Source organism: Gadus chalcogrammus, chromosome 9, assembly GCF_026213295.1.
Source record: "Gadus chalcogrammus isolate NIFS_2021 chromosome 9, NIFS_Gcha_1.0, whole genome shotgun sequence".
Classification (NCBI taxonomy): Eukaryota; Metazoa; Chordata; class Actinopteri; order Gadiformes; family Gadidae; genus Gadus; species Gadus chalcogrammus.
This window is the reverse complement of record NC_079420.1, coordinates 4,535,355-4,546,429: the sequence shown is the minus strand read 5'-3', so window position 1 is coordinate 4,546,429 and position 11,075 is coordinate 4,535,355. Positions and strand designations below refer to the sequence as shown.

General features: G+C 48.2%; 1 long non-coding RNA gene across 1 annotated transcript; it reads right to left on the bottom strand.

Annotated features, from left to right (window-relative positions):
* Positions 1–5,465: 5,465 nt before the first annotated feature.
* Positions 5,466–8,939, bottom strand: LOC130388818 (uncharacterized). The gene is made up of 3 exons (XR_008896470.1): positions 8,826–8,939; positions 8,620–8,739; positions 5,466–5,553 (listed from the first exon to the last, which is right to left on the bottom strand). It is a non-coding gene; the product is annotated as an uncharacterized LOC130388818 (long non-coding RNA).
* Between the last annotated feature and the right edge of the window lie 2,136 nt (positions 8,940–11,075).

Genomic DNA, 11,075 nt, shown 5'->3' with positions numbered 1-11,075 from the left:
GACTTTCCCCCCGCCCTGGGCACAAATTTAGAAACATTCTAGTGCTAAAACATGGATCCAGTTAAACACTGATCCATTTTTAATGACTCCCTGTGTTGATCTACGATTCCTAATGTCTAGCTCATCCATGCAGTTGCTAAGAGTTAACAAATGTAACATAGAATGTTACATAGACGAACGTAGGGTAAATTTTCAGTTCACCATCCATGTCCTTGACTAAGATGTTATAATTCAAAGTGAATGCAGATTGGTCAGATATCGACGGCGTAATATATTGTTGTTTCTCTTTCTTCTGAAAAATGCACTTGCTGTAAGACTCTTTAGATAAAAGCGTCTGCTAAACGCCCTAAAGGTAAATGTAATGTACATTTTGAATATACCATTGCAAGGGTAAAATAATATCAACATCCATTGAAACCCAATTTCCAATAAGAATCGACAAGCCTCATTGTAAACGTAATATACCTTTATTAGTATAGCTTGTCGTCATGTAACATTTCAACAGATCTAGAGGAATCTATGGGCCTGCTTGAAAGACGCCATATATCCTATTTTCTCTCTTGGGCCAGGCATGCAGGATGAAATAAGAAATCTGCTGCGTGTCTTTCACTGAAAATTTGAAAAGAGTGGAACTAAAAATGATTTATTACTCTGGCCGTTGCCGAAGGTAGATTTAATTGAATTAATTTGCATCGATTAGCTATCCATTCTTTTTACTTTGCATGATAACTGCGTCGTTCCCCTTTCAGGCCATAGATATTGAGCTCATTATCCTAAACTATATCGAAGCCCATCTATTTCAATTCAATTCCATCGTATGGCGCGCGGAGTCACGGGCTAATAGATCTCACACAAAACCCCCACATCGCAGTGCTTTATGAGCTACACCTAGCAAGGACATGACGTATTATGCACCCGCATAAACCCTGCAGACGAACCACATGTTACCATGTGTCCATTTTAGGAAATTGACTGTCGTTGTACGATAATCAAAAGGAAACAACCAATTCGCCGGGCTCTCCGGTGCACCACGGGAAAAACAGGCCCACGGGCGTCACTGGTTGTATAAGCAAATATTGGAACCCATTTGCTATATTTAGCCATGGTTGGTTCTGGACGTGGTTCCTGGTCGCCCCTCCCCCGTTGCTCCATTACGTGTCTATTTATACCTCGTGTGTGCGGGGAGGGAGACGGGACTCGAGGTGTTCATTGTCACAATATGTTTCAGTGCTTCGCGAGGGGAAGCGTGAAACTCAAAATGGTTTCCAACGGAAATCCTTCTCCGTATGCCGCCCTACAGAATCTGCCGCCCTGAGGGCTGGAAGTCCACTCAGAGGTAAGGTCACGGGAGCCTTGTCAGTGGGCAATGGTGGGTGTGACATGTGTGTGTCATGGCAGGGGGATGCAGGGGGTCTCCAGTGAGAGTCCATGAGCCATGTGAGTCACCCACGGCATGGGACCGTACAACCCAACCTTCCACTGCCGAGCAAGGTTACTGCACTACCTGCTCACAGCAAGCCAGACTGCTGTGTGTGTGTGTGTGTGTGTGTGTGTGTGTGTGTGTGTGTGTGTGTGTGTGTGTGTGTGTGTGTGTGTGTGTGTGTGTGTGTGTGTGTGTGTGTGTGTGTGCGTGCGTGCGTGCGTGCGTGCGTGTGGCTGGTGTAAATGCGTGTGTGTCGCTGGTGTATATGCTTGTGTGTTGCCGTGTGTATCTCGGTGTGCATATGTGTGTGTACATGTGACTCAAAAGGCCCATGAAGTACCTTCTAACCAGTTTGAAATCTTTTTAAAACCTTTCAATCCATGCACTTAATTCCATCTTCCCCGGGGAAAACAGGCGCAAGCCACGACTCCCAAACGGCTAAGACAACAAATGTTGATTATTAACAGCGGCCATAACTGTTTCTATAACATGCGCTGCTCCCCCGCTGCCCTTGGCCAGCAGCACAGCAGAATAATTCTACATGAACCGGTAGCAGAGGGTACACCCAAGGCGAAGTAATTGGATTTATCTTTCATTATTCTCCCAGTCTACTCTGTTATCACGGCTGCACCTCTGAAATGGGAAATTTGATAAATATTGATGTTCCTTACAGGAAAACCCGGCCAGGCATGTGCAAGCGACGGGCCTGGCCTATCTATCACATGGTGGTCGTTTGCTGAGCATGGATTTATGTATCAACTGAACCTTGCTTTGCCCAGTGGCCAAGGTTTGCAGAGAAGACCGGTTTGCCCCAGACCCGTTCCGGAGGCCCGTTTGCATCTGCTCAATCTTCCTCTGCTTTATATCAGCATCTAGGGCTGATGTCTTGTGTCTCCCACTGCTTACATTCTCTCCATCTCTCTTGCTAGCTCTGCCTATCTTATTCTTTCTCTCTCTCTCTCCATCTAGCTCTCTCGGTCTCTCTCCATCTAGCTCTCTTGGTCTCTCTCCATCTAGCTCTCTCGGTCTCTCTCCATCTAGCTCTCTTGGTCTCTCTCCATCTAGCTCTCTCGGTCTCTCTCCATCTAGCTCTCTCGGTCTCTCTCCATCTAGCTCTCTCGGTCTCTCTCCATCTAGCTCTCTTGGTCTCTCTCCATCTAGCTCTCTCGGTCTCTCTCCATCTAGCTCTCTCGGTTTCTCTCCATCTAGCTCTCTTGGTCTCTCTCCATCTAGCTCTCTTGGTCTCTCTCCATCTAGCTCTCTCGGTCTCTCTCCATCTAGCTCTCTCGGTCTCTCTCCATCTAGCTCTCTCGGTCTCTCTCCATCTAGCTCTCTTGGTCTCTCTCCATCTAGCTCTCTCGGTCTCTCTCCATCTAGCTCTCTCGGTCTCTCTCCATCTAGCTCTCTCGGTCTCTCTCCATCTAGCTCTCTCGCACTCTCTTGTTCGCTCTCTTTCTATCTATCTCTCCAGCTTATTTCTCTCTCTCTAGCTTTCTCCCTCTCTGACTATCTCTCCCATACATATATATATATATATATATATATATATATATATATATATATATTTATATTTCCTGGCTTCCACTGCCTTTATGAAAACAACCCTATTTCTCCCTCTATCCCAGTCCCTCTTCATAACAACCTCACTCACCCCTCTCCCTTTCGAACAATTTCTCTTCCTGCCAGACTCCCTGTAGAGTCCACGGAGACAAAAGAGAGCGAGAGAGAGGAGATGAACGCAGAATTAATAAGAAGACATCAGCAAAGATGAAAGGGAGAGATGCTCATCCAGGGATACAGAGGACCAGAAATAGCGAGGCCAACTTTGTCTCGTGATTTTAGCTTCAATCTCTCACTGACAGCGTGTAACCCCGTGCAATCCCGGCAGAGACCAATCACATGCCACATCACCACATTTCATCACCCGCCTGCTTGTGAAATTGTCTGCAAATATAATAAAATAAAAAGATAGGCGAATCAAAGGCAATATTTTGCAACCACGCAGGGCGTTGATTAGCCTTTACAAGCCATGTCAAAATGGACCCCCTGCTGGCAAGCGAGCGGGTTCACTCAGATGTATGCTGGGTGGATCAGCCTACCAGCCCACTCAGCGGACTGTCACCAGTAAGACCAGCTCACAGGACTAGCTGGTGCTGCAGGGATCTGGAATCAAACAATGGACTGCTCTTTGATTCCTTGCAGCATACATATGGAGAACGTTAGACTTTGAAGCCTGATCCTCTAGCTCCATCGGGTTATCCAGAAAATCGAGTCACAATCCTGGTGGATTTTAGCTGTGACAGGTTTTCAACCTGTCAACCCAATGTCTCATCTTGATTGTCGTGATTACGAAATTGTTCGTTTTTTTATGTTGACTTGGATGGTGGACTTACTGATACACTTATTACTCAGATCTCTATGGGAATCATCAGATTAAATAAATATGCGATGATTGATTGATTGGTTGTGATGTCACCAGAGGGTCTATTTTTGACCTTCCTTGCAATGGCTAATCAACATCCCACCCGGTGGTAAAGTACTTCCTCTATTTCCCAACCAATATACCAACATTGCAAAAAACAAGTGAATACCCATGCATGCATTGACCTTCCCATTCATAATCAGTGCTTAACTAGAAGCACTTCTTCCCCGGCCACTTCCAACCATCCCAGCATCGATCCACCGGAGCAGCCCCAGAATGCCAGTGCTAAGCGAAGATTGTGCCATCTAGAAATCGGGAGGCCTCCCTTCGTGCATCCTGTAAAAAACAGCCCAGTTCCAACATCAGCCACGTCAGTCACGTGTGGCTCCCTGTCCCTGAAGACCCAGCGGGACTGACACCCCAGCAGGAGGGCGAGCTGCAAGCCTAAGCAACACAGGGGTGGACGAAATGGAGGCATGGAAGAAGGTGCCTTGGGACAGCCATCGATGTGTAGCGGGTACAAAACGCGGGGAGAAGGTAGTTGCGGTATACCCCGGTTAAAATGAAGTGAGGCGTGAGATTTATAATGTCTCGCGGTGACGCATACGTTCACCACGAACTGAACAGATCACATCCTCCCGTTGCTAATTCTTAGCTCTGACAGCCTTGTCCATACTAATAAACATGTCCCCGACACAATCTTATGACAACCCAGATACAACACACACACACGTATGTACACATACAAGGACACAGTAACATGCATTGAACATGAATGTATTCATTTGCATCCACCCAACGACACACACAAAAACACACGCACACACAGAATCACTTCAAAAACCGCTCGGTGGTATGCACCGAATCCGCACACACACACACACACACACACACACACACACACACACACACACACACACACACACACACACACACACACACACACACACACACACACACACACACACACACACACACACACACACACACACACACACGAGTCAGCAGAATCCACGCTACATGCACACAATGCAAAAAATAGCCTGTCAAAAAAACGACAACACAATTCTCCCCGTCCCCGTTTATTGTGACAAAGTAGAGCCTTGACTGCTGCTCACCGCTAGCGTCAAGACCGCTGTCTGCACAGGCGATATCATGCAAAGTTCCCTCAGAGGAATCAGGGCTAGAAATAACACTGGATCGATGGCAAGTGGCGGTAAGAGCACGCTCCCCTCCCTCTCTCCTTCAGCCCCGGGTAGCGTGAGCCGCACGCCGGCAGTGTCAGAATAGAATCTCACACATAGTAATTCTCTCTCCTCCTCCTCCTCCTCCTCCTTCTCTATCTCGGACCAAAGCGGCAGCACCGTCCTGAATGGGGAAACTCGCGCAAACCTCCCAACCTTAACTTCACTCCTCCATTCCGTGATGAGCGCACGGTCGGTGGCCCACATCTGACACACCATGTTGTGAGGAGTAACAGGGGCGAGGGGGAGGAAAGGGAAGAGCCAGCGTGTCAGCCACAGAGACACAGACACAGACACCGAGAGGGAGAGAGAGAGAGAGAGAGAGAGGGTGAAATATGGCTGGATTGACATCCTTACCAGAGATGTGACAAAGAGAACACTGTAATCGCTTGTCTCATTCCACGGCGGAGGCTGCTCGTTAAATCCAAGATGCTCAGCGCGAGATCGAAGATTCCATGAAGACGCTGAACCACGAAGAGGACGGAAAAAAAAGGTTGGCTTCTTCGCAGGGAGGATTTTGTTGAAGTGTTGTTCAGAAAAATATGTGTGTTGAATATGCACAAGGAGATGGAGAGGGAGGGAGGGAGAGAGAGAGAGAGAGAGAGAGCCGGTATCCGAGTCTGAAGCGCTCACTGAGTCCCTTCCCGTTCAGCCGCAAAACCACATGTGCCCGTGTGCACAGTCACTGCTGGCGCACACACCGAAAAAACACACACACATCCAGTGGCGGAGAGAGAGAGCGAGAGAGAGAGCGAGAGCGAGAGAGACAGAGAGAGAGAAGAGAAAGGGAAGCGAAAGAGAGTCTTCTCATTTTTGCACCGCCAGGCTGAGAGGGAGAGATAGAGAGAGCAGAAGAGAGAGAGGTATACAAGAGAGACAGACACAGAGAGAGGGAGAGAGAGCCAGAGAGCAGGGGAGAGTGGATGTGGAGGAGGGAGAGATGGAGGGAGGAGCTGCAGTATGTCAGAAAGGTAGAAGTAGATGGGAGGGGAGGGGAGGGCGGGAGGGGGGGGGGGGTGAAGGAGGCCAGCATGGAGGGGGCTGTGGTGAGGCTGATCAGTGCAAAACAACACAACATACTAGAACACCACACCACACGGCAGCACACTGCAACACAGCACATGTTAGAAAACGACCCAACCAAACACACCATAATGTGACAAAATGCAGCCAGGCAGGAGATCGCAATAGTAAACACATCATACAACACAACGACGACAACAACGCAAACCGGTTCGAACGAACGAGTCTTTAGGACCAACGAACCGAACCGGTTTGTTTCTCTCGTTCGTCTCGTTCACCATTCGATTCACCGGAAACTCGACTGAACGAACAAACGAGTTTCCGGTAGCACTAACTCCACTGAGTCTGACTGACTCAGCTGAGAACCGTGCAATGGCGTTCATTCCATGATGCGATTTACCGCTACCGGAAACCAGGCTGATTCGCGAACGACTCCTCCCAGCTCAGTCGAGTTTCCTGTGAATCGATTCACCGGGAACTCAACTGAACTTGGAGGAGTCGTTCGCGAATCAGCCTAGTCTCCGGTAGCTCGTTTGTTCGTTCAGCCTGGTTTCCGGTAGCGGTAAATCGCATCATGGAATGCACGCCATTGCACGGTTCTCAGCTGAGTCAGTCAGACTCAGTTGAGTTAGTGCTACCGGAAACTCGACTGAACGAACGAACGAACGAACGATTCGCGAACGACTCCTCTTGGCGAACTGAATCACGCGAACTGGGTCACGGAAACGAATCATTAAATCCACCACTACACACACACAACCTGACACAACACAAACAAACAGAACGGCATCCAAACAACACACAGACACACTGCACCGCATCATGAAACAATGAACCATATCTATTTATCTATGTTTTTGCCACGGCACGAGAATGGTGGACGGCTAAATTTAGCAACCGAGGCAGAGGCAAGAACAATTGGGTGCGTTTGTCCACGCTGACAGAGAGTAATAGCTCGGAGGCTAGCACAGAGCCGTATGGTCCAACAGTGTTGGAGCATGTCCGAGGAAGATGAAGGAAGAGGTGAGGGGGGGGGGGGGGGGGCGGGGGGGGTTCATTCTGCAGGCACATAGCCAAGTAAGCGACTCGACAGAAACAGAAGAGTCTCTCACTGGGATTTGTCTTTCTTGAGCCGCACCTCCGACGCTTTGAGTCGGGGCTTCCACCGTGGGATGTGTCAGAATCGCGGAAAAAAAGGCAGAGATAACGGGACGAAGAGCACAAACCCAAACACCAACGGCGTGTTTTCGGCGGCGTGCGGAGAGCCCCCTCGCGGTAAGCACTCCATTGTGCTTGACTGTGTGCATTGTAGAGACGCCATTGGCCGCGCTGCACGGGGAACACAGCGCTGGCTGACGTGACTCATTCTGTGTAATCCTACACTGATGATTCACGCCGCCGCCGAGCCGGCCGGGTGGTCGAGGAGGGAGGGGCGCGGCCTACAGCGGCCTCCTCTGATAGGATTAAGATGTGCCGGCGTGAACGAGGCCCTCCGCTGTGGCGAGAGGGGCTCCGCGTCCAAGCCCTTCACATGCACACACATGCCAAGACGCACCCACACACATACACAAGACACACGCACCAATACACACACACACACCAAAAGACACATGCACATGCACACAAAGACACACACACACACACACACGCCAATACACACACGCACCAAGAGAAACATGTGTACGCCCTCGAAGACACACACATCAAGGCACACACACGCCAAGACACACGCGCCAATACACACACACACAACCACACCGAGACACACGCGCACGGACACAAAGACACACACACACACACCAAGACACACACATCAAGACACACACACACACCCGTACACACACAAAGATACACACCAACACACACCGACCAAGAGACACACACACACACACACACACAAGCTTCTACTTCAGCTAGTAGTTGTTTCATGTCGGTCTGATGCACACACCTTCATATAGATTGCGACTTTATAGCCTTAAGGTAGTCATTACATACGTTTTAAAAAACATCAAGGACTAAAAAAACAATAATGTGTTCATCCCTCCATCAGTCTCTCTTCCAACTATTCCTCCATCGTTCAATACTCTTGCGGTTATGAGTCAACGGAATCCAATCATCACTTGACACTTTCATGGTCTGTTTGTATGTTATGATGGAAACAACATTGTTCATAAATGTTTATTTGCTGGTTGGTGTCTGGATGTATTCATAGTACATTCCCTGACGCGATCTCAATGGCAATTGGATGTTATTGTATTCGTAGATTTAGTTATTGTACAATTCTGTTAGGTTGTTTATGTCTTATTTGTAATGCACAGCCCCCAGGAATACTACAGCTGACTACAGCATTTTCAGCTAATGAGGATCTTTATGAACAAATGGATGTGTGAAAGGGACTGGATCCTGAATGGAGGTTTTTTCTAGTTTAGTCTGCTGTATTTGATATGGATACAATTATATGCCACACAGTGCAGTCCCACAACGCTGCATACGTTCACAATGCAAACCTTGATAGCTGCAAACATGTTCCGCACTCCGACATTAAAGCTGTTTCTCATGACTTGGGGCTTGGTGGCTCGTCTGCTTGAATGTGTTTTAGTTTGGTTTTTCTGAGTCATTCACTGTATCTATAAAACAAGACTTCAGTTTGTAATGCAACCCAGCGTTATATTCAATTATGCTTAAAGAGATGAAGAAGCATTCCATTTGATACCTCTGTTCTCTCCAGAGGGCATGACGTCTCTGTATCTTGCTCTGAATCCAACTTTGACACTTGACCCATATCTTCAGTCTGGGATTCATAAAGTATGACAGTGTCTCTCTGCTCTCAGCCCTGCAGTCTTCTTAGCTCACTGCCCGAAAAACAAGAAATTCAAAAATAATGAAAATATTAGAACCTACACAATGTGAATCAGAATCCCTAATCTACCCACCGCACGGAGGTAACCAAACCCATTTATAGTTTATGATCCTCCCACGCACACACACACAGACACGCAAACAAAAACACACACAAACAGTAGCAGCAATCATGCAGGCATACAAACCCAAAGCCAAACAAGCCATTATTCCGGATGACAAACTCCCATACCGTTATATCCGTCTCAATAGTCTGACTCGGTCGAGCCACATGTGCCCGCCTTCATGGCGATCCAACGAGAACGCAAACAACTAATTCCTACTCCCAAGGCCACATCATCCCCTCCTCCCCCCCCCCCCCCCCCCCCCCAACCAAGAAAGAGAGGTAACGGGGTTTGTGGGATGGGTGGGAAAGTTGGAAAACTTCTGGACTACGTCAGAGCCAAACTAGCGGCATTGATGAGGGACGTTTCATATGCTACCGCTGCCCATCGCAGGACAAACAGATGCTCCTGTAGGGCAGCGGGGAGAAAGGACCGGGGAGCTCTGAGCACAGTCGTACACAGCCATGAATTATTAAACAGCACCTCCAGCAAAAGCCCTCTGTTTTCGTCCATCCACACGGGAGACGGTCCCAGCTCCCGTTCCCCGGCCAGGCCGATTTTGCCGCTGCTGTCCTTATTTAGCATTTGCAGTCGGGTCCCAGGGGGGACGCAGGCAACAATCTGAGTTACCCGCATGACAGCGTCCGCTCTCCCCCGCCCGAAAAGAGAAGAAACATTTATGAGGGAGGCAATGTTCAACTCTTGAATTTCCCAGCGGAGTTGGACAGCTGGCACGGCAGCACATGCACGCTATGTAGAAAACGAAAGCCATGAAATTGATGTCCATGTTCCTGCAGTGTGCTTTTAATGCACTTAAAAATGCCCAGAAACATAATTGTATTTTTGGCCGAGGCAATTTCTTTTTCGTATTCTTCGGAGAACCCGGCGTAACGGAAGCGTGCTGATAGGGGGCTGTGAAGGATGGAGGAAAACCAACAATACGATATAACTCAAACCGGGGGGGGCGACATAACCCGTGTGGACAACAAGCATGGCCCGGGGATGAGGCTAAACCAGCGGAACAGGTCATATGCTAAAAAACACCTTGAGTTGTTTCAGTGGGACACAACTCGTCCCACGGTGCATCAACCCGCCTTACACCACCATTACTCCATAGTTCGTCCGCCGTGCCATTCTGCTGCAATGAGCAAAAAACAAACAGCTATTTGTTTTGTAAAAGCGGGTTTTTTTGTACAAAACAATATTGCGTTGGAAAAAACGGGCAAAATCAGGAACCCAGGAATAGGCATTGATAAGCCATAGAGTTCGAGCATGGTCCTTCTATTCAGCCAATCATCATCTTCCATCGCCTCTCCATTATTAGCGTTCACGGGGGGGCCACCACAGGTAAGGCATGCGAAGCAGTCGACCCCGAGGGCCCCCTTTCGCCCCCCTCCCAAGAAGCTCCCTTTATCCCCTCCTCCCAAGAGATCCCTGAGCATTCCCAGTTCAGCGGTCAAAGCACGGTGCCACGTCATTAATTATTAACCGTGTAGTCATTTAACTGACACATTCATCCAAAGCGACGCACAGTGAATCGTTCTTCGATACATGTCTTGAATAAAATTGGCTGGGGTTTGGCATCTTGCTCATGGCACGCCTACAGGAAAACAGTGGGGGCTCAATCCCGGTGCCTTGGAGGCGAGTCACACACTGCAATCCCGCCGCATGTTTATTTATGTATTTAGGGAGACATTATAGACTAAATGAACCAAACTCTGTATTGGTGTTTTTGGCATGTGGTTATAATTGGTCAATGTCAGTGCTGTTGTGCTGAACTGAATGGTAATTAGGGAAGAGCAAATGAGCCATGGTCTAACCTATGATTACACCAGCAAAGATGATTGACCATAACCACATAGGCAAAGATGGAATTACTTTTTCAGAAAGCTGACGTAGTGCGTATCCGACTCAATATTGTACTGTCGAAAAAAATTATAAAATGAAGTACCAATAATTTCAAAATACAGTTCCTTTTCTCCAAAGACCCAAAGTAAAGT